Below are 24,482 nucleotides of genomic sequence, written 5' to 3'. Positions count from 1 at the left end.
TTTAGTTTATTCTTCTTTATCCTTTCAGTATTTATTTCTAAGTAATGGTAATTATGACAAAACAATGTTTCTTTGAAATTTGATTAGTTTTTCTTTCAAGTCTAATAAATAGACAATATTTTTGTCTTTTCCACAAATGCGTGAAAACAAGGTCTATTTTTAATTCGTTGACTTCAGGGTTAAATGTGCCCATTATTAATCTCTAATCAGCTTTTTCAAATCTTTTTTATTCTTCTAATTTTTTTCTCATTGATCTATCAATTATGAGAGTTGTATTTGCATATTAACTTTTACAATTATGTATATTTTTGTTTAATACATTTTTAAGCTATAACATTAGCTTCATTTTTTTGTTGGTGTTACTTCACATTCAAACTTTCTGTAGTTTTATGTCATATATGCTGATTTAAAATTGCAAATGGTTAGGTTGTATTTTGTCCAATCAAATCACCTCTTTTCATCTTTAACTGTTAAGTTTAATCAATCTATATTCATTACTATTACTGATAGATTTGTACTTATATCATCCTATTTATGCTTTCTAGATATGTGGCTTCTTTAATATATAATCTGATATTTGTAGTTAACATATTTCTTTTGTTTTTTAATGTGTTCAAAAATTGATTAATTCTTGCCCCCTCCCCATACCCGACACTGCATTAAAGTTTATACATTCTATTTTTATTATTTTTGTAGTTACTCTTAAAATATTAACACCCATATGGTATATTAAACAACTGTATTTAACAATAATTAATGTTAATTAATCTTTTTACTTTTTCTTGTTCCACCCCTGACAATATGAAATTCTAAGTGTGAACCTGTCACAGTCTTCTTGTCTTACATCTGAGGTTGTAGGTTGAGTTCTACAGTTTTTTCTTTTTTTTCCTGAAACTCAGCCTAATATTGATTAACTTCCTGGTGTACAGTTGATCCTTGAACAACACGAGTTTAAACCATGTGGGTCTACTTACGTGCGGGTTTTTTTCAATAGTAAACACTACAATTCACATGATTTGCACAGGTCAGTTGAATCCATGGATGCGGAATCAGAGATACAGCAGACCACGAATGTGGAGAGCCAACTCTAAGTTATATGTGGATTTCGACAGCTCTTAGGGTGGGTGCCCCTAACCTCCACATTGTTCAAGGGTCAACTATATTTTTAAATTGGGGCCTGTGAGCTCATGTTCACTAGAATATCATCTGTGGCTTAGGATGAGGATGTGTACTTCCAAAGGATATTTCAGTTGGTGTCTTGGCAAGGCTGTTACCAGCCTGGCATGGCTCTTTATGTTAACTCCTCACCATTGGACTCTCTGACAGCACAGATAGTGACAATTCAATACCAAACATACATCACGATAGGCTCATGTTTTGAATTCCTAGGGAAGACTCATTTTCCTATTTAGAGCCAAAGTCAATAAGAAAGCTTTCTTTCTTTCTCCTTTTTCCTAGTCTATCTTTTTGCTAAAAGTATAACCTTTCAACAGCTCTGTCCTTTACATGGAAGTCACAGTTCCATTCCCCTAATAGCCCTGCTCCCCTGTCTCCACTAGACTCTGTTTAAACCAAAGCCCTTGTTTTTTAAGACTAGCAAATGACCCTTGAATAACCTAAACTTCAGGTACCATTTATAAAGTTTCTGGAACATAATGCATACTCAAAATAGTCCCATTGCCCACCTGTTGTCATGTCTCCTTTCACCCAGAATTTTATGTTTGTGAACAGCTGCAGTAAAACAAAGACTAGAACTCAAGAGCACTACCCTAGTCCACTTCTCTATCAGGTTGGTCATATAACAAAGGACAGGTTTCCTATCTTTTTCTTAGTATATTTTTAGTCCCCAAAGATATCAAAGTTTGAGTGTTTTAATTCATTAACATCGAGTTTGTACCAGATCTTCGTAGGCAGTTAGACTAATCGGAATGAGAGCCAATCAAATTTTGCGTTACCTGAGAATAGAGGGGCAGGAGGGACAATATAGGGGTGGGGAGGTGGGAGACAGAAACTACTGGGTGTAAGACAGGCTCAAGGATGTATTGTACAACATGGGGAGTATAGCCAATATTTTGTAATAACTGTAAGTGGAAAGCAACCTTTAAAAATTGTATAAAATTTTAAAAAATTAAAAAGAAATATATGTATCTAAGTGTAATTTAAGTTTACTTTAATCTTGTATTTAAGTATTTGACACATTGAACTTGTAGCAATAAGATCATAGTAAAAACTGTAATATGTTATTACAGGTGTCTAAATGTCATTCTATGTTGTACACAAATTCATAGTATATAAAAATGGTATAGAAAGAGCATTATATAAGCCTTTTTTTTTTTTTTTCTTATTTAAAAGTCTCACTTGCCTTTGCTGAACAAGCTGCAACTTTAAGATACAGTTGAATTGTATGGTTGGATTCTGTTTTTAATTGCTCTGTGACAGACTTCACAGAATCATGTCAAATTTGAGAAGAAGAATTACAAAAGAGTTTCACCTGAGTTGTACCTGTCACAAAGAGAACTGTTGAAACATGGATAATGGGCGTGTGCTCTGGGTTTCTTTGATTTAATTGCCTGGGGTCTCCTCTGTAGTAATACGTCTGGCTAAGGTTTTCAACTTTCAAGAGAAAGTTGCTAGACTGTAGAGCTATTTAATAAAAGCCTTTCTGATGACTTTCAAGATACTTAACCTCCTCAAAGACAGGAAAGCCTACTTTGAAAGAAAAAAATAGGTTAATTGATCTTCATGTGAAACTTTCTAAATAGCTAGGTAGATATTAACCTTTCTGAAAATTCAGAGTTAAATCCTCCCTGCTTGAAATACGTTGCTATGTAAAGCTAAACTTCTACTAAATGAACTAAACACTACTGAGTACAAATAAAGAGGTGATTATTTTATCATCAACTTCATTAACACAATTTATTAAAGGTACTGGCCATGATACAGGGAGCACTAAGTGAGGTACTACAGGGAATTATAAGGAAGAAAGCAGTTCTGCCCAACTAGGTTTATTGTCCTAAGAAGGACCTCCAGAAAGCCTGATAAAGATGTGCTAACTTTACTGAGCCAAGGGAATTTAAAAGGAAATAACCATCCTGTTTTCACTGTAATTGGTCCCTTTGAGGCCAGCTTTGCCTGAAGCAGATATAATTTTAAAAGGAGGCAGACAACCCAGTTGGGTTCTTCTTTAAATGATCTGAGGCAAAGCATGGGATAAAGATTGGAAGCATATTCCTTGGAGGTTTTCCTGTCATTGAGGCAGGATCTCTGTTTAGCTCAAGGGATATCTTGGACTCTTCTTGAATCTTTTATTTTTACATTTTACTACTTTCCTCAGTTTGCTGAGTCCAGTTGTATAAATATCTGAATAGTAACTTTCAAGCCCCATGCTTCATCGTTAATGCTGATAAGAAAGAATTCCAAATATACACAAAATATTGTATCTCTAAATCTATCTATGCAGATCTACACACCTATCTTTAAATAAAAAGAAATAAGTCATTGTAAGTTGTTGATTAGAACAATACAACTATTTCTGAAATAAAACTATTTCTTTCACAAAAAATCATGAAAATAAAACAAATATTTATTAAACACCTATCTAATACAGAGCAATATGTCAAATATCATTAAGTGTACAAACATGAAGTCATGGTCCATGGCTGTGAAGTCCTTACGATAAAATAATGGGTACAAAATAACTACAATCCATAGCAGAAATTGATGAGTGTCACAAGAAAGAAAAAGTTCTGTATTAACTGATAATGGTGTTTCTTAAACTTTGGTGAGTATTAGAATCTCTGGACCTTGGTAATTACGCAGTTCAGATTCTGCCCTTTCTAGGATGAACCTAGAATCTACAACCTTAACTCTCCATGTGATTATAATGGATTGGTCTGAGGACCACACTTTGAGAAACATCTCAATAGTATAAATATTATTTGTGGCTGAGGATGATGAAGAAAAATAGTCTTCATGAAGCACGTAGAACATTTTTGGCCGTCAAAAATATAATTTTGACAGAATGGAAATAAGAAGAGAGGAAAGTCCAGTTGATAGAAATAATATGAAAAAAATGGATGGAGAATTTGTTCTTAGAGACTGCCTCTGAAACAGACAGACACTGAAGTAGAACTGTGCAAAAGCAGAGTTCTATGGACTTGCAGAGTCAGCCAATAATTAGGATTCTAAAGTGCCCAATGAAACATGGCTATTCTGACTTCTTTTGTTAACTCAATTTTTGTTTTGGAGAAAGACAGAGGAAGGGAGAGGTCATAGAGGAAGGGATGGCAATAATAATTTAATGAAAACATAGCTTGTTTGAGTCCTTTGTTATCCAAGTAAATATTGTTAAGGAAAGAGTTAACATGTGACTGTCTTTGCAGCCATGTTTGTAAGATGGGGATCATGTCCTACCTGTGGTTGTCTGTCTTCCTTATTAGGCAGAATAGGATTTTTCTTGGTCAGGCAGCCTATCAGCAAAAACTGCTTACTTGTTTCTTTTTTCTAAGTGCAGGAACTGTTCTTGCACTGAATTTGTTTCGGTCCTAAAAGGAAGAAAAGCATCTATGTAATAGTGTTACATAAATCAAATAAGTTAACATTTGCAAGTCATTTGTAACAGTGCTTATTAATGTAACATGAACAACAACAGGACAAAACAAAAAAACACTGTCTTTGTTTTCATGTCTGCTATACCTCTTTAGAATTAGGTAAACTGCTGCCTAAACTACTCAGTTCTTGTTATGATGCATTTTCCTTCATTTCTAATCCATTTTCAAATTCCTCTGTTCCTGGTTCAAACCTATCTTCTTCTAACAGTGATGCTTTGCTTACTCCAGTATTTCTGAGACCTGGTCATGTTAATTCTTTACGTTTATAAAGAGGAAGGGTTCTAATTTTATGCCTAAAACGTTTATTGGTTCCACTTAGCTGGCTCAGAGAGAAAGGTGTTAATAATTCTTTTTTCCTATTGTTTCACATTTCTGACTCCACTAATGGCCCTTAGCCTCTGTGCTGGATATAGTCCATTTACTCCTCCAGGTCCACTCTCCTAACACCTTCTCTATGTCCTAGTGGCTGACCTTTATAGACTGCAGCACCTAGGCTTTCCTGTCCTTTGGTTTGGACTTGCCCTTGCAATGGCTCAGAGTACACCTCACTGAATGTCCTCAGTAGAGGAGAGCTTATATGAATCAAAGGGATAGTACAATATATGTTTTTAGAAGAAAAAAACAGATTGTTAAATGCTGCTGATTTTTGTTTGGTGCCATCTGGGAACTCTTTTTCCTCAGGTTTCCTTCCATCTCTCGTGGATTCTGTTCTGTTGGCAATACATAAGGAACTCGAGCTTGTCCCAACATAAGAGAGCTCCCTAACTTTAGAAGGTACAGCAGAACCTAAGGTGATTTCAAGAAAAAGGAGCGTTGCAGAAGCACCTCGGGGCCATTCTCCTCTCTTTTTCTTGGATCCATCTTTTCTTGCTTGAAGGAAAACGTCAGCATACCGAGCTAGCTTGAAGGGCAAACTTGTGTTACCTGCACCATCACTCTACATGAGAATCCCAATCTCTGATACTGCTAATTAAATGGCACTCTTGTTCACTAGGCTATGTTCTGCATCAGAATCCTTCCCAATACAGCATTTCAAATAGCCTCTCCTAACCCATCAGAATTGGTACTCAAGATGAAGCATATTTTTTATCCCTTCTAAGAACAGAGGGACAAAAAGAGCTCCCAAATATCATCCATGATGTAGTTTAGTTCACCAGGGAAAGAAGAGTATATATGAATTTGGAGCCTTCATCCTAACAAATAACAGAATTTTCTTTTTCAACAATTTTGGGGAAATATTGGGTTAAGTTAAACAGCCTAAACGTCATCTTAGAGCCTTGCATATGCTAATCTGCACTGCTCATCTTCAACAGATGAGAGAAGTCTATAGCTTGAATTAATCAGATTTATTTCGGTTGTAAGTGAGGGAACTCCAGCTGGAATGAGTTTAAGAGGGGAAAAACAAGTTATGGATACCAGACTATAGAAATGCATGGCAAAGACAATCACTGGTTCAAAACAGACATGGAACCAAGGAGAGGGATACTGTAAAGATTTTTTTTCCAATCTTATTTGTTTGTCTCTATCAGTTTCATGCTTTACTTTTTTTTAGACTGGATTTTTCTCAGTGACATGGAACATTCCACTAACATTTCCAAATTAGTATCTTAGGGTTTTGCCAACAAAGAGAGATTGCTTTTTTTTTTTTCCAATTAAAAGAATAAAAGCTAGGAAGCACATAATGGGCTTGGTATGGGACATGCCCTGGGAGTGGAATATTACAATTGGTCAGCCCCTGGATCCACATGGTTAAAGCTTAGGAATGAAGAACTCAAAATAGAAAAACAGAGTGCTCTTGCAAAGAGAAAATGTTATTGGCCATTCAAAATAGTAGGTGATCATTACAAAGCATTTTCCATGTTTATTTGATCATTGAGTCTTTTTATTGTACAGAAAATCTCAAAAGGACCTCCAGTCTGCTAAATATGCTTTAGAAAATACTGGTTTATTTTAAACATAGCTCTCAGAATATTTAAATGGTGGCATATGGCTTCTGGAGGAATCAGGTATTCAGAATTCTGGCCATATTCAATACAGCTATCACCAGCCAAACAAAACAGTAGTTTCTCATAATTCCTTAAAGCTTTTACTCTCTCTAGTCATTTTGCTTTTTTTTTTTTCATAACTTTGCTAGATGGCAACATGAGCTTTTTTTTTTTTAAATTTATTTATTTATGGCTGTGTTGGGTCTTCGTTTCTGTGAGAGGGCTTTCTCTAGTTGTGGCAAGCGGGGGCCACTCTTCATCGCGGTGCGCGGGCCTCTCACTATCGCGGCCTCTCTTGTTGCGGAGCACAGGCTCCAGACATGCAGGCTCAGTAATTGTGGCTCACGGGCCCAGTTGCTCCGCGGCATGTGGGATCTTCCCAGACCAGGGCTTGAACCCGTTTCCCCTGCATTGGCAGGCAGACTCTCAACCACTGCGCCACCAGGGAAGCCCCATTTTGCTTTTTTAGAATGCTTTCAATGATTATCACTTTCTGTCCTTTCTACTCATCCATATTCTACCTAAACTTTTGGCCATGTTTAAGCTGCTCTGATTGTGGGAAACTAGATCCCTAGTGAACTCTTATGTCTTTAAGCTTTTATACAATGTTATTTTACAATTATTTGGCAAATTTGCAAGTACTGTAAACTGTTGTCTTTGTGTGCACATGAACTAGATGTGTGTTTGCATGAGTGCATAGATGTTCAAGCATGTGTGTATGTGTGTGTGTGGGGTGCTATCTCCCTAAATCAAGGGAATATAATTCAATCAGCAAGTTCTGTCATAGATCATAGAGAAACCGGAGGAAGTTACAGGAGAGAGCCTGGGAACATGCGAAAGCTGTATCATGAGCTATTGTTACTGATGAGAGTGTGTTGCTTTGGTGACCACATCTATGTTCTGCAGTAGATGATGTGTCCTGGCAGGAAAAAAAAAAAGTCATTTTCCCTCATTAGTTATTTCTGCCTTACTTTTCAGGGAATTTGCGTATTGGTTCCCTAAATGGTGGTGCCTGAACTGTGAACACTGTTTTCCATTGGTGATTCCAAAATAAGAATCAAACCCAAACTATGCAAATAAATACATATTATTTGATACTTAAAGAGTATATCAATTAGGATTAAAGATGAGCTGAATGAAAAAGAGAACCCCAAATATCAGTGACCTAAATAAAACAGAGCTTAATTCTCTGCTATTTAAGTTAAGTTCAGAGGTGGACAGTTCTGGCCAGACATGAATATTCCAAACTCAGGAAGCATTCCGTCTTGTTCCACTCAGTGATTACTTGCATGAGTTCTATTTTCATGGAAAAATTGACTTTTTCAGGCAGCAAATTTGAGGAAAGGATCAAGATACAGAAGGGGACAAAGCTATGCATCATTTATCTTTTAAAAGTGTTCTTGAGAGCTGTTACCCAACACTTCCACGTTAGTCTTTCTGGTAAGAACATAATCCCACATTTTCATCATTGACTCTATTTTTTATTTAATAGTCTAATGAACATCTGCCACCCTATGCGAGATCTAGAATATTGACAGTAAATTTATTGTTGATATTCTAGATGGTTTTCTTTTTTCCCAGATTAATTAATTAATTGAGATGTAAGCCCATTAAAAAATAAAAGAAAGGAAAGGGAAGAACATCTAGGAGGTTATACACTAAAATGCTAATGGAAGATTATCTCTGACTGAGGCTTTAAAGGTGATTGTTTCTGTTTATTTTCTGTTTACTCACCTAACACTTCTAATTTGTCTATAACTCTATATTACTTATATAATATAAAAATAATAAAAGTCAAAAACCATAAAAAAGAACTTTTTCTCTGCTCAGGGAGTTTGGGAGAGCAGATCACTTTGACAGAAACCATTTGCAAAATGATAGCTTAATATTCACGTTAGAAAAAAAAATAAATTGTATTAGTTGTGACCTAGTAAATAGATGCTAATCTTATTTATTTCAAATGATGATTTTGTAATAGCAAACCTACCATAAGTGAAAAAGTCAAAGACTTAAATATCCAAAAAAACGTATTGTTGAAAGAGCACTAAACTAAAAGCATATGGCCTGGCTTTAAATTCAAAGAGATAAAAGACAAGGAAAAGGAAGAAAATAAACTTCATTCTCCATCTTTACATTCCATCTTTTAAAGTTTTAAACTTTGTGTAAATCATGTTTCATCCTTTTCAGGCTTGGCTCTTTAGCAATTAACGTTTCACTAAACATTTATTTGCTAAACAGCTGTCAGTAGTTATTGATACAGTGTGTGTTCAATGTAAGTGATAATAAGGTGACCTTTTAAAACTTAGAAACAAGGAAAAAAATCATTTAAGATTAAACAAGAAAACCTCATATTCAGCTGATACAACTGATATTCCTGATATGCCTTCAGCAGATAAATGATCAGCGTCCTCATACTGTGTTACTGATGAGCCCGAGGATCGGCATCACTCCTCAGAATAAATTGACTATGATCTCAGGCATACATAACATGACTGAAATTTCGTATCAATTGTATGACACCATACCTGGAAAAATAATACACAGAGAGGTATGGTCACCTTAAGGGGAAAATGCAAAGAACTAGACACTGTCAGGATTTTCCAGGGAAAAGACATATTCAATGTAACAGACAAGAAAAAGGTTACTGAGAAAGTGATACTTTCTGTTTGGGAAGTGGAAGAAAAATTTCCATAATCATTTATCTCAGTTCACTTTTGGGCCATTATCCAAACTGCAGATTTGTAATTTGGTGTCCTAAATATTTTCATTCCAATCAGTGATTTTCTTGATAAAGGACTGCTCACTTGTACAAATAGCTGTCAAAGTCCATTCAGTACAGTCTAATCATTCCTTGACTGAACAAACTTGTGTGTCTTGACCTTCACAGCTAAGGTTAGTCCTTAGGCCATGGTGAATTTACCTAGGCAAGGGTATGCAGTGATGCTTCCCAAAAGCTGGCCAGCTGGCTTTCTTCTGTTGACATCTGCACCTCTACATCACTCTCTTAAAATTTCAACATATTGTCACCTCCAGGTTTGCTAATGACTACTTTGTAGCCAGGTGTATTTGCTTTTTCATCATACATGTGAGATGACCAAGGTAGTTATCTACAAAAGAGAAAAAAAAAAAAGGCATTTGTAGATAAATTGATTGGATACAGGACAAAATATCTAATTCTGATACCTGAAGTAACTTGGATCAGTGAATGATCAGCTAGTTTGAAAGTCACAGAGTGAATTTAGTGATAGCAGTTTTACTATAGTCTTTATTCTGTGTAATTCAAAGTAAAATAGAAGTGTATTAATTGTTCTGATAATTTCATATGTCAGCATTCAGATTAGTCTTCAAATATTTGGGTTGCTAATAGATTCAGTGTATTCCAGGAAATGTGTATGCAATAGAAAGCTCTTATTTTCCTCACACATATAAACTCTTCTTTCCTAAATTAGAATTTAGAGCTCTTTGATCTTCCTGTGAAGATTCCTCCAGCTTCAGGATATGTGGACATAACCTTAAAATTTGTTTCTGTTTACTATCCCTCATATCAAACGACATCCAAGTCAATGTCAGCAAACCCTTTTCCCCCCTTTCACAAGTAGATTTATTTATAATAGATTTTTAAGGTAGATTTGTACTATGAGTCTTTTTTTGATGTATATTTATTTATTTATTTATTTATTTATGTTTGTTTGTTTGTTCTCTACATCTGTGTCTCTCTTTCTGCCTTGCAAACCGGTTCATCTGTACCATTTTAGGAGGGCAAGATTCTTTTTATTTTGTTTTAACATCTTTATTGGATATAATTGCTTTACAATGGTTTGTTAGTTTCTGCTGTATAACAAAGTGAATCAGCTATATGTATACATATATACCCATATCTCCTCCCTCTTGCGTCTCCCTCCCAGCCTCCCTATCCCACCCCTCTAGGTAGACACAAAGCACCGAGCTGATCTCCCTGTGCTATGCGGCTGCTTCCCACTAGCTATCTATTTTACATTTGGTAGTGTATATATGTCCATGCCACTCTCTCACTTCGCCCCAGCTTACCCTTCCCCCTCCCCGTGTCCTCAAGTCCATTCTCTACATCTGCGTCTTTATTCCTGTCCTGCCCCTAGGTTCATCACAACCATTTTTTTTTTTTTTTAGATTCCATATATATGTGTTAGCATATGGTATTTGTTTTTCTCTTTCCGGCTGACTTCACTCTGTAAGACAGACTCTAGGTCCATGCACCTCACTACAAATAACTCAATTTTGTTTCTTTTTATGGCTGAGTAATAGTCCATTGTATATATGTGCCACATCTTCTTTATCCATTCATCATTATTTTTAAAGAACTCTCCTTTTCCTTTTTAAAATAGCTGTATGACATTTATCTTAGAAATCAGATGAATTAAAATTAATTGAGTTTTGGGAATTAGAGGATTTAGAACATGGATTGAATGACTGAAGACATCTCTAGGTAGTAATTTCTAACTTGAATTATGGTTCTGAGGGTTGAAAAATGGGAGCTGATGTAAATTAAATATGGGAGGAATGGAGAGGGGAAAAACATAAACAAATGCTAAATCTATTCCAGAGGTGAGAAAAACTTATTTATATATATATATACATATATATATATATATATATAAATGAAAGACATTGAGAAAACTTGTCATAAATCATAGAAATCCACAAATCATAAATTAAGACAGTAGTAAGACAGTATAAATGTTCAAACAATTTTGGCTATAGCTTACATTAAAAATACTGTATAATTCAAACCCTTAGGACCATTAGCTGCAAATTCTGAAAACTTCTTTTACCTGAGGAAGAAGGTAACGACAACAACAAAAAAAGACATCTCCTCCATACAGGTAGGATCCTTGTGTGTATGGGGGCAGGAAGAATATAACTGTATAAAAGTGGGATATCTTCCCATGAAGCAGACATGAACTTTTCTCTGATAAAATGTTTATAATTTTTAGAAGTGGACATTACTGTTCTTTTTCACTGTTGCAAACTGACCTAAGTCCTTTTACCCATTCAGTAAACATCAGGGATCTTTTGATAAATATTCACTATCTCTGTGGTTTACAGGGAGGTGGGAACTATATTTCCTTTCCTTCATATCCTTAGCACCAGGTGGTAGGTATCAAAGAAGGCAAACATTGCTTAATGTACAAATATTAATAGCAAGAATGTTCAGACAGTCTTATGACCTATTCAGTAGCTTGGACAATCTCTCTCTCTGTCTTAGACTTTTTCAGTGGCACTTTGCGTGAAAACTTGACTCCAAGGTGGACTCTTGGATTCTTTGAGGACAAATCTGGCCAACTATAGTGAGGTTAAGTACATTCCCTGTGAATTTGGATGTAGGAATGTATTAGTTTGCAATTACTGCAATAACACTACATGATAGACACAAATCAAAATGGCATAAAAAAGCCAAAAATTGTTTATTTAACTCATGTTTCTGCATGTTGGCAGTTTGGGGTGAGGGGTTTGGCTGATCTACACTGGCCTTGGCTGGGTGTGCCTGCTTTAAGCTATGGCTTCAGCTGGGCTTGGATCTTTGCTGGGATACGATTTGGTCTAGAGCCCAAGCAAATGGAGAAGTGGCCACCTGGGGAAAGCTCATCAAACGGAGAAGTGGCCACCTAGGGAAAGCTCAGTTTAGTAGAGGCAGAAGAGGGCAAGACCAATTGCACAAGTGCTTTTTAAGCCTTTGGTTATATCACTCACACTAACATTCTATTGGATAAAGCAAGTCATGTGATGTGTATAGCCACAAAAGATGTGGATATAGGGAAAGGTGAAAAATTGGGGCCACAAAACAATCTAGCACAAGGACTAACAAGGTTATAGAACTCAGGAGCTGCACACCCCACTTGCCAAATTCTTCTACCTAATCTTAAAATGAGACCTGTACATATATCCTAATCAAACACTTTTCTAGAACATCACTATTTCACCAATAAAAATATTGCTTTTAACATCCTCTTGCTAATTAACAAACACCTTGGTGTAGATTTCCATATCTGAAATTTTAAACAAAACTGTTTAAATATTGATTCCTACTTAAAGTACTTCAAGTGCTGTCAGAATAATCCTAGTGATGTAGACACACATACATCACATCATTATCTTGTATTACCACCCAGGCAATTATGAGAGCCACAAGTCTTTTCATGAAGTGATACCTCTCGGCTTTTGTCGGGCAGCCCCATCTATGTTCTGAAAAATTGGTCCCTCTGGTTTTAAATTATATATGCTGGGCGGAAGAGAATTTCTTGCTTTTAAAATAACTTCAAATAACATGGATTTAGCAGAATTTGAGGTCTCAGCTTTTTGGTAACTGAAATTCCTCACCAAAAAGAGTTCACTCTCTTTTTTACCTCTCTTGGCCTTGGATACCTGATCCAATGTTCACATTGTGAAGTGTGAACACTCTGACCCATTACTGACTGATTAAGAACTAGCCTAGAAACAGCTAGAAAGTTTTAAAAACCATTGGTAAGGTCAGAACTACATAAAATTTCTTCTAGTAAGGAATTTACCCTGGAGGGAAACAGAATTACTACCCAGGCTAGTTAGCAGGAGATTGAAAAGGTGAGGAAAGCAATCTCTCGGAAATGAGTGGCAATTCTTGACTGCAATCATCAGGAGGGAGAAAACTGAGTAAGTTGGAAAAAATATTCGCAAGAAAATTGCTCTCCTGATGTTTCCCAATACTGGTATGGGAGGCCAAACAGGCAGCCATGCAAGGAAAGTTAATTGCCTGCAAGGCCTGTAACAAAAGAATAAACCAGAGGGAAAACATCAAATTGGAATCCAAATATAAATTTTCAAAAAAAGAAATTAGCGAACAGTAATAAAATCAAACACAGGGGAAAAAAAGCTTGTAAAATACTATTAAAATGATAGCAGACACTTGAAATGTTTCTAAATGTAAAAAAAACTATGCCTGTAAGTTATAAAACTATGTTTGTACTAATATATTTTCCAGTGGCAAAAATGAGGCTACTCTTTTTTGAACAACAAAGACTATAGGCAAAGTGTCTACTGGAATCCATGTAGTGAAGGTATGAATCACAAAACATTAGAATTTCTTTGAAGAGAGAGGTATGGCAGTTATTATTTGAACCATTAAAAAATAAAACTATGTGCAATAATTCCGGACAGTAGAGAAATCATATTTTGCTATATATGTATATACATATATTTATTTATTGCTGTATATGTATGTGTATATGTGGGGAGATGGAGTGTGATTCTGACTTGTAATACAATTTATTGAGATGGGAAGAATAAACTTTATTTCATTTATTTTATTGGGAGAGAATAACATTCATTTTTAAATATTAAGTCAGTTGCCAAATTGATTTGTCTACTCTACATACTATATGTTTCCATATAAATTTTAGAAAGAGTTTTTAATTTCTACAAAAAAATCTTTCTAAAAATTTTTTCCTACAGAATGCCTGTTGAGATTTTGGTAGTGATTGAACGGACCCTGTAGATCAATTTTGGAGAATTCCTATTTTAATATTACTCAGTTTCCAAATCCATTGACATGGAAAGTTTCTCTATTCAATTAGGTATTCTTTTATTTATCTCAGCAATCTATAATTTTCAATATATAAATCTTGCGCTTCTTTGGTTAAATTTATTCATGATTTATTTTCTTTTAAATGCTGTTTTGAATAGAATTCCTTTCTTATTTTCATGTTTTGAATGTTTCTTGCTATTGTATAGAAAAACAACTGATTTTCTTACACTGATCTTGTTTCCTGAAACCTTCATAAACTTGTTTATTAGTTCTAGTGGTTTTATTGTGGAATTCTTAGAATATTTATGTACAGGGTCATGTTTTCTCCAAACACAGAGTTTTACTTCTTCCTTTCCAATATATATGCCTTCAATTTCTTCTTCTTTCCTCATTGTACTGGCCAAACTGTATTAAAATTTGAATAGAAGTGGTGAGAGGAGACATCTTTAACTAGTTTCTGATCTTAGGAAGAAATAATTCAGTCTTTTTCCATTAGGTGTGATGTTAGGTATATATTTTACTTGGATACACTTTATCAAGTTGAGAAATTCTATCTTATTACTAGTTTGCTGAGATTTTTAACCACAAACAAATGCTGCATTTTGCCAACTGCTTTTTCTCTGTCTTTTGAGGTGACCATGTGGTTTTTATCCTTTATTATGTTAATATGGAACATTACACTGAGTTTCAAATCAAATGTTAATTCCTGAGATAAATACCACTAGGTCATGATACATAATCTTGATGTGTTGCTGAATTTGTTTTGCTAATATTTTGTTAGGGACTTTGGTGTATTTATCAGATATTGGCCCTTGTTTTCTTTTCTTGTGATGTCTTTTGATTTGGGACCACTATTACCGGCTTCATAGAATAAGTTATTAAAGATTCCTTCTTCCTCCATTTAGAAAGCATTTTTTGAAGTACTCGTATTACTTCTTGTTGAAACACTTAATAAAATACACCAATAAGGTTGTCTGGGCTTGGGGCTTCATTTTGTGGAAAAGTTTTCAATTATTAATTGAATATATTTGCTATTCAGATTTTCTATTTCTTAAGTTAGTGCTAGTAATTTTGTTGTTTTAGAAAATTCTTCATGTCATCTAAATTGTCTAATTTGCTAGCTTGTTTGTTCACAATATTCCCTTAGAGGATCACCTCCTCTGTGAAGTCTTCCTTGCCTCCCTCAGATGGAAGAATAGCCCTTGATCTTATTTTCATGTTTCCCTTAACTCCCCAGAATCTCTTTCTTACAGCACTTTCACACACTCTGCTGAAATCATCAACACATGCATCAGTCTCTCTGCCAGAGAGTGAGCTCCTTGAAAGCCCAGGCTGTGCCTTAATCATTTTTTTTGAGATTGCCAGTGTCCTTCAAAGCATCGGGCCCACTGTAGGCGCTGGATGTAGGTTCAGTTCCCCAGAAGCACACCCTGAGATGGGGATTTATTTGCAAGTGATTTATTTTAGAAATGCTCCCAGTAGAAAAGAGTAACGGGGAAGAGGGCCAGGGAAGGTGAGGAGGTCAAGCAAAGATATAATTTCAGGCAAAAGTCCCGCAAAGGGGAACTTAAGCTTGATCCCATAGGGAACTCTGGTGCATAAGTTAATGCCTTAGCAGTTGTAAGCGGGGTTTAAAAAGAAAAGAAAAAAAAAAAAATTTTTAATATTCTTTTAATATCTGTAGTTAAGTAGTAATGTTTCCTCCTTTATTGCTGATTTTGGTAATTTGTATCTTTTATTTTATTGCACAGTTTGTCAATTTTGTTGATATTTTCAAAGAAACAACTTTTAATTTTAATTTCATTATTTTTTCTATTCTTTATGTTTTCTACCTCATTTATCTCCCCTTTAGTCTTTATTATTTCATTATTTCTGCATGTTCTGGATTTAGCTGGTTTTATGGAGAGAGGTTATGTTGATCTACTCACTCCATTATGCCAGAAATAAATCTCTAGTTAAAGCAGAGATACATCATATTAGACCTCATTAGTCAGAATCTCTGGAGGGGATTCCGCTGAGTGTCTACTTCATAAAATTCCCATGATGAATAATGATGGTCACCAAGATTGAGATACAATTATATTTGGCAAGTCTATGATTTGGTCTATGATTTTGGTTACGTTCATATTCCTGAAATAAGATAATCAAGTTTAATTGATAACCTAAGTATAGAATCAACACAAAAGTTACATATATATATAATATACAGATATAACTTTTCAAATGATAAATAATATATTATCATATCAGTTATTTAGCACACTCTTCTGGACACATTTACATGTGAAGTCAAATTGTAATGGAAAAGTTGTTTGGCAGAGTAGATAATTAGGACAGAGAAAGCTAAGTAATTGAATACAGTTAATCTGATTAGGTTATGAGAGCTCAATATCTCCTTCTCCTTTGGATGATTACACTTGACATAGTGAATTCAAATATCCAAGGCAATCAGTCACTCTTCAATAGCCAGTATTAGAAACATATTGACAGTTCTTTCTTTTTGGTTGCACCTATTCTAGATTCCCTTCAGATCTTCAATTAAGAAGATCAATTTAAGTGCGGGATTAGTTATTGTCACATGACTGGATTTGCTTATACACAGTCTTTTCACAGCAAATATTTAAAATCTCTCCTATTGTAGGCTATTTCCGTATGGAGGCTTATAATTAAGAGAGTGACATACTATCAAATGCTATTAATACCAGAATACAGAACATCTTTATCATTGATATTTTAGCAGCACTCTAGATAAAAGTTGAAAGATGGATATAACATTGCTTTTTCCAACACTGGATAAGGATCAAAATAATTATGAGGTTACAGTTTTATATCTAACAGAATGCTTAAGTTACTACAAATTTGGGTAACCAATTGCTATGTATTATCTAACTTTCATAACACATATTTAATTTAGTAACACAATTATTAATAAAGGTAACAAGATAATGAAGGAAATAATTTTTATTTAGATAGTAGAGTTTTTAAAAATATTACACTCCAAGTATAAAAGAGATGAATGAAGAATATAGGAATAGAAAGGGAAAAATAACTTGTTTCCATTACTCAAATATTTAAATGAGGTCTAAACAAAGTCAACTCAATTGAAGCCCGACTTTCGTTGCCTGTTTTTATAGTTCCATGTAGAGTGGGAATCTACATGTCCGGACTCCTTGCCTTGAGAATATCTCTTGTATTTGCATATTTCAATTTTGGTCATGTAAACTAGTATATATGATAAATATCAATTTACCATATAAATTGGTAGCTCAGGAGTGAAAGGTAGAAAGAGTCATGTAACCTTACAGGTATTTGACTTTAGTCTTCATTCAGATCAAAATTCTCTGTCAAGCCTTTAGGCTATCAAAGGTAGTATTTGAGATGGTTAGGTCTCAAAATAGTCATGAAAGTTGTGTACACATCCACATGATTATTATACAATTTTAGCACAGTAAAACCCCACACATTTGTCTTTATTTTCTTTGTGATTTATTGGACGAGATTTGGACCTGAATTCTTTTGAATAACTGGCTCCTTCCCTGTGTTAGTCAGTTTGGGCTGCCATCATAAAATCCCATAGACTGGGTGGCCTATAAACAACAGAAATTTATTTCTCATAGTTCTGAAGGCTGGGAAGTCCAAATTCAAGATGCTGGCACATTTAGAGTCTAGTGAGAGCCCAGCTTCTGGTTCACAGATGCCAGTTTTTGCTGTGCCCTCACATAGCAGAAGGACCAAGCAAGTGAGTGCTCTGGGGTCTCTTTCATAAGGGCACTGTAGGGAAGCAAACTTTGCTACCTCAAAACGTGTCTCTTTGGCATGAAGTTAATTTAGGCTGATTATTTTTAAGAAACAGAAGAGTCAAGAAGTTTTTCTTGTCACCTCCCCTGAACTGCCTAAAAGAATTTAGATAAAGGGCCTGTTCCCTGAATAGAGCTATCACCAGAGATATCTTCAGAGAATATGGGCTAAGTGTGGTGGGAAGGACTCTGCAGGGCTTAATGATCAAAGTCCACTCTGTTGCCCCACTGTCTCTACATGGCCCAGTAAACATTTTTTACCGAACATTTATTCCTCCATCTCTATGTGAATTGTCTTCCTTCCCTTTGAAGTTCCAATGCAATACACCCAACATTCTCTTTTGCTTTTTAGCTGAAGATGGTACTTAAATTGAGGACTTTGGTCATTTTGGCAAATTACTCAGTTTACCTGGGTCTCTCCCATGTATACATTTTATTACACTTTTGTTTGTTTTCCTCCTATTAATCAGTCTCAGGCCAATTTAATTCTTAGACCAGCCAGAAGAACCTAGAAAGGTAGAGGAAAATTTCTTCCTCCTGGACAGCATTAGTCCCGCTCATGAGAACTCCACCCCCATGACCTAATCACCTCCCAAAGGTCCCACCTTCATATACCATCGCATTGTGGATTAGATTTCAACATATGAATGTTAGGGGACACAAACATTCAGTTTGTAACAATCCCCTACTTCACTTTGCACATGTAGACTAGACACAGGAATGCTCCTGTGACAATACAGAATGCCCAGAGAGTTACACCTGTTGATTCCGCTGAGACTCAAGGAAAGAACAAAAACATTGTCTTTGCACCAATGAGGACAATTAAAACTGGTTTTTATTTTTAAGCAAGAAATCCTTAGAGACAGTGGAATTCACTGTATTCTTGAAAAATAATTGTCATATTTATTGTAGTAAAAATTCTACAATAGAGCTGTTTTCACATTTATCTAGGATTTTCCATTACTAAAGCTAGTTTGCTTCAACTAAATTGTACAGAGACAATGCTTAAAGGACTCCAGAGAGAGCAATCTTAACTCAATAATTTCCAAGCAGTTTTCCCCATCATGACCCATAGTCTATACTCTAGCAGTGTTTCACTCAGCTTGCTTGTTGCTAAGCAACAAATAGGGGATAGAAGTTAAGCTTCTGGAATCACTTACACATTAATTATAAGTCAGAAACATTAAGAATAATGCAAGTTTTAATAATGAAGGGTATTACATATGTTGTCACAGTATGCCTTTTTTCCTAACCAGGAAGAGAAAGACCTGTGGGATACTTGTCATGGGGAAATGACATTTCATTAGCTTTTGGAGGTACCAAGAGAGTAGATTTTAAGAGAAACAATTAGGTGTTTTATAGCTATCTTTCCCTTTCTCAAAGGTTTTCTTTCCTAATTGCTATTGACTTCGCATTCTTTGAACTACTGAAGCTAACAGTAGCATAAGTAGGTGTTAATTTCCTAGTTAGGAAGTTGCTGAAGTGTTCTGATGATTGCATGATTGCTAAAGACTTTTAAATGCAAGGGAATTAAAGACCATTAAGTGCAAAGAAATCAAAGACCAATTTTTGTTCTCTAAACTTACAGATCTTTATCAGATTTTGATTTTCCCACCAGGAAAAAGCAATATTCTGAAATCATAGTGCCTCTCCATCCACATCTCTCAAAGTTCTTACACTACTATCTACAGTCAGTCTCCTTTGTGAAGTTATATGGCTGTATGATTTTCCTTTCTTTCTAAATGGAAAATTCTGGGACATGTGTTAGCTTAAGCAAGTACTCTTTCTTGTCCTATGGTAGCATGCCAATTTTTGGCCAAAAAAATGGACTAAGGAAAACCTGAAATGGTGTCAGCAGTGAGCTGCCAAAAGACTTGTTAATTCAGACTAGAAAAGCCAGGTTTATTGCGCAGTGTGGGTCTCTCAATCAGCAAAACTTGGATATGAATTATTTTAGCTGTACTAAATACAGACGGTATTAACTACAGACTGTAGCTGTACTACAATCTATCAACTAAAGTTGTTTAAGAGATATGTCATAATAAATATGCATTCAAACTTCACACACATAAAAGTCTCTTGGGAAAGATACTCAGTATATTGAAAAGGATATGGACTAAATATTCAGATAAACATGAGTCTGATTTCAAGCCTGGCACTTGACATCTGCGTGACCATGGCTCAGTACTTCACTGTTTCTTGGTCTTGGTTTACTCACATATAAAATGGGCGGGGGTGGTGGTGCTAGAACTCAGAGGGCAATTTTATGGCCCCTACAGAGATACCTTTCCTGCCCAGCCACACTCACTTTCATTTCTTTGCTGCCCTTTCATCTTTGTTGGCCAGTTACTTCTTTTTTTATCTACAATTGTACAATATCCCCTAGATATATCACTGGGAGACAAGGAGACAGGCGCTTTCCTATCAAATGCCAATAATAACAACGTTTTGCTATCAGCATGTGTAATTAATATAAAATGTGCTGTGATTGATCACCAACAAATACTGAAAGAAGCCATGTGACTGGTCACCCGTCTGTGTATCTATTAATTATGGAGTAATTTGTGGACTGAAGAGCTAGCAATGAAGTTTTTATGAGTTTACTCACTGTAACCCTAACCCTAACCTTGTCTTTGGCAAACGAAATTTCAATCATTTTATTGTGGGACTGCTGTTATTTAACTATACCTTGCCATTTGAAATCCACGTATACTACAACAGTGAGAAACAAGGATTGTTGTGTATGTGTGCATCTATTTCCTTTTCTTCATGAGATAGCATGGACTTCATCCATTTTATTCTCTGCTGCTTCCCTAGCACTCAGAACAATGCTTAATACATAATGTGGAATCAAAGAAAGAATGAATGTTATCACATGCCTAGAGTGCTTATCATGGAGCCCAGAATATATAACAATTACCCACTAAATGCTGGGTTTCTTAGTCTTTACTTAGTGTCTCTGGTTTTAAGAAGAGGTAGATTTGTCAAAATGAATTAAGCACTCAGTGTGCTCTAATGTATATTTGGCACAGTATAATTTTGTGAAGAAAGATAGAATTTAGTTCCCTGAAATACACTTTGTGCTCTGTAACCATAGAATCTAAATTTGATCCTGGCTTTGCTATCTCACCTTAGGTAAGTTATTTAAACCCTCTAGGCTTCATTTTCTTTATCTGTGTAATGGCAGCAAGTATATCTACTCACCTAATTAAACTATGTGAGGCTTAAGAGAGATTATATGTGCAAAGTGCTTAGTCCAGTGCCTGGCACTTAGTAGGCACATAAAATATTTAGCTATTTTGTTATGAGTTTGTGGCCAATAAGGAAAAACAAAATAATTTTTAAAAGATATAATGAATTCTACAATGTAGATGACAAGAATATATTACAAATATATCCAACTGTGGTTATATGTTGTATTTTTTAATTCAAATGTAACTTCTCCCAAGTGTAACTGACTTTTTTGTTGAGAGCAAAATCTGAAATTGAGCAAATTCCACGTTCTTTTCTTGGAGGAAACTATTTTAAACATTCACAAAGCAGGAGTCTATAGACCTCAACAGAGAGATCAGAGCTATGTTAAGATTAAACTGAGAACTAAAGTCAAATTAAAGATTACTCTGAAACCAAAACCAGTTAAATAGACTCAATATTTTATTTAGTTTTCAAAATGTGTCAAGGTTCTTAGCATCTATGTGCCTCAGTTTCTTCTTTTGTGAAATGGAGATGGAAAGATCCCTATCTCATTGGATATTATGATGGTCAAATGAGAAAACACATTTAAAATATTTATCATAAATCTTGGACATAGTAAGAATTCAATAAATCTTAACTGAATCTATCCTTTTGTTCATATAAATTAATCTTAATGCCTGACAATAATTTCTTTATTAGGCATTTTATTTTTTTAAAAAAATTTATTTATTTTTAAACAGCAGGTTCTTATTAGTTATCTATTTTATACAAATTAGTGTATACATGTCAATCCCAATCTCCCACTTCATCCCCCCCCACCCGCCCCTCACCGCTTTCCCCTCTTGGTGTCTATACATTTGTTCTCTATATCTGTATCTCTATTACTGCCTTGCAAACCAGTTCATCTGTACCATTTTTCTAGATTCCACATATATGCGTTAATATACGATATTTGTTTCTATCTTTCTGACTACTTCACTCTATATGACAGTCTCTAGGTCCATCCACATCTCTACAAATGACCCAATTTCATTCTTTTTTATGGCTGAGTAATATTCCATTGTATATATGTACCCCTCTTCTTTATCCATTCGTCTGTCAATGGGCATTTAAGTTGCTTCCATGACCTGGCTATTGTAAATAATGCTGCAGTGAACACTGTGGGGCATGTGTCTTTTTGAATTATGGTTTTCTCTGGGTATATGCCCAGTACGGGGATTGCTGGATCATATGGTAATTCTATTTTTAGTTTTTTAAGGAACCTCCATACTGTTCTCCATAGTGGCTGTATCAATTTACATTCCCACCAACAGTGCAAGAGGGTTCCCTTTTCTCCACACCCTCTCCAGCATTTGTTGTTTGTAGATTTTCTGATGATGCCCATTCTAACTGGTGTGAGGTGATAACTCATTGTCGCTTTGATTTGCATTTCTCTAATAATCAGTGATGTTGAGCAGCTTTTCATGTGCCTCTTGGCCGTCTGTATGTCTTCTTAGGTGAAATGTCTATTTAGGTCTTTGGCCCATTTTTTGATTGGGTTGTTTGTTTTTTTAATATTGAGCTGCATGAGCTGTTTATATATTTTGGAGATTAATCCTTTGCCCGTTGATTCATTGGCAAATATTTTCTCCCATTCTAAGCATTGTCTTATCGTCTTGTTTATAGTCTCCTTTGCTGTGCAAAAGCTTTTAAGTTTCTTTAGGTGCCATTTGTTTATTTTTGCTTTTATTTCCATTACTCTAGGAGGTGGGTCAAAAAAGATCTTGCTGTGATTTACGTCAAAGAGTGTTCTTCATATGTTTTCCTCTAAGTGTTTTATAGTGTCTGGTCTTACATTTGGGTCTTTAATCCATTTTGAGTTTATTTTTGTGTATTGTGATAGGGAGTGTTCTAACTTCAATCTTTTACATGTAGCTGTCCAGTTTTCCCATCACCACTTACTAAAAAGACTGTCTTTTCTCCATTGTATATCCTTGCCTCCTTTGTCGTAGATTAGTTGACCATAGGTGCGTGGGTTTATCTCTGGGCTTTCTATCCTGTTCCATTGATCTATATTTCTGTTTTTGTGCCAGTACCATATTGTCTTGATTACTGTAGCTTTGTAGTATAGTCTGAAGTCAGGGAGTCTGATTCCTCCAGTTCTGTTTTTTTCCCTCAAGATGGCTTTGGCTATTTGGGGTCTTTTTTGTCTCCATAAAAATTTTAAGATTTTTTGTTCTAGTTCTGTAAAAAATGCCATTGGTAATTTGATAGGGATTGCATTGAATCTGTAGATTGCTTTGGGTAGTATAGTCATTTTCACAATATTGACTCTTCCAATCCAAGAACATGGTATATCTCTCCATCTGTTTGTGTCATCTTTGAGTTCTTTCATCAGTGTCTTATAGTTTTCTGAGTACAGGTCTTTTACCTCCTTAGGTAGGTTTATTCCTAGGTATTTTATTCCTTTTGTTGCAATGGTGAATGGGAGTGTTTCCTTAATTTCTCTTTCTGATCTTTCATTGTTAGTGTATAGGAATGCCAGAGATTTCTGTGCATTAATTTTGTAGCCTGAAACTTTACCAAATTCATTGATTAGCTCTAGTAGTTTTCTGGTGGCATCTTTAGGATTCTCTATGTATAGTATCATGTCATCTGCAAACAGTGACAGTTTTACTTCTCCTTTTCCAATTTGTATTCTTTTTATTTCTTTTTCTTCTCTGATTGCCATGGCTAGGACTTCCAAAACTATGTTGAATAAGAGTGGCAAGAGAGGACATCCTTGTCTTGTTCCTAATCTTAGAGGAAATGCTTTCAGTTTTTCACCATTGAGAATGATGTTTGCTGTGGGTTTGTCGTATATGGCCTTTATTATGTTGAGGTAGCTTCCCTCTTTGCCCACTTTCTGGAGAGTTTTTATCATAAATCGGTATATGATAATATCAATCTTGTATCAAGAAATATGATACAAACTTTATGTAAAAGAGAAATAGCAGGACATTTCCTAAACTTGATAAAGAATATCTTTAGAAACCTAAAGAAGTCGTTTTCTGATAATAAAATCTGTAGTCAATATTTGTATTAGTTTCCTAGGTTTAGCTTAACAAAGTACCACAAATTAGGTGTCTTAAAACAGCAAAAATTTATTCTCTCACAGTTCTGGATGCTAGAAGTCTAAAATAAAGGTGTCAGCAGTGTTGGATTCTACTGGACCCTCTGAGGGAGAATGTTTCATTATTTTCTTCTAGTTTTTTTCTCATTGTCTTTGGTTTCCCACTGTCTTTGCCATCCCTTGGCTTGTATCACTCCAATCTCTGCCTCTGTCTTCACAAGGTGCTTTCCCCTTAGTCTCTATCTTTGTGTCTCCTTCTCCTCTTCTTAT

The sequence above is a fragment of the Balaenoptera musculus genome, chromosome 17 (assembly GCF_009873245.2).
Source record: "Balaenoptera musculus isolate JJ_BM4_2016_0621 chromosome 17, mBalMus1.pri.v3, whole genome shotgun sequence".
Lineage (NCBI taxonomy): Eukaryota > Metazoa > Chordata > Mammalia > Artiodactyla > Balaenopteridae > Balaenoptera > Balaenoptera musculus.
This window is presented reverse-complemented; position numbering follows the sequence as displayed.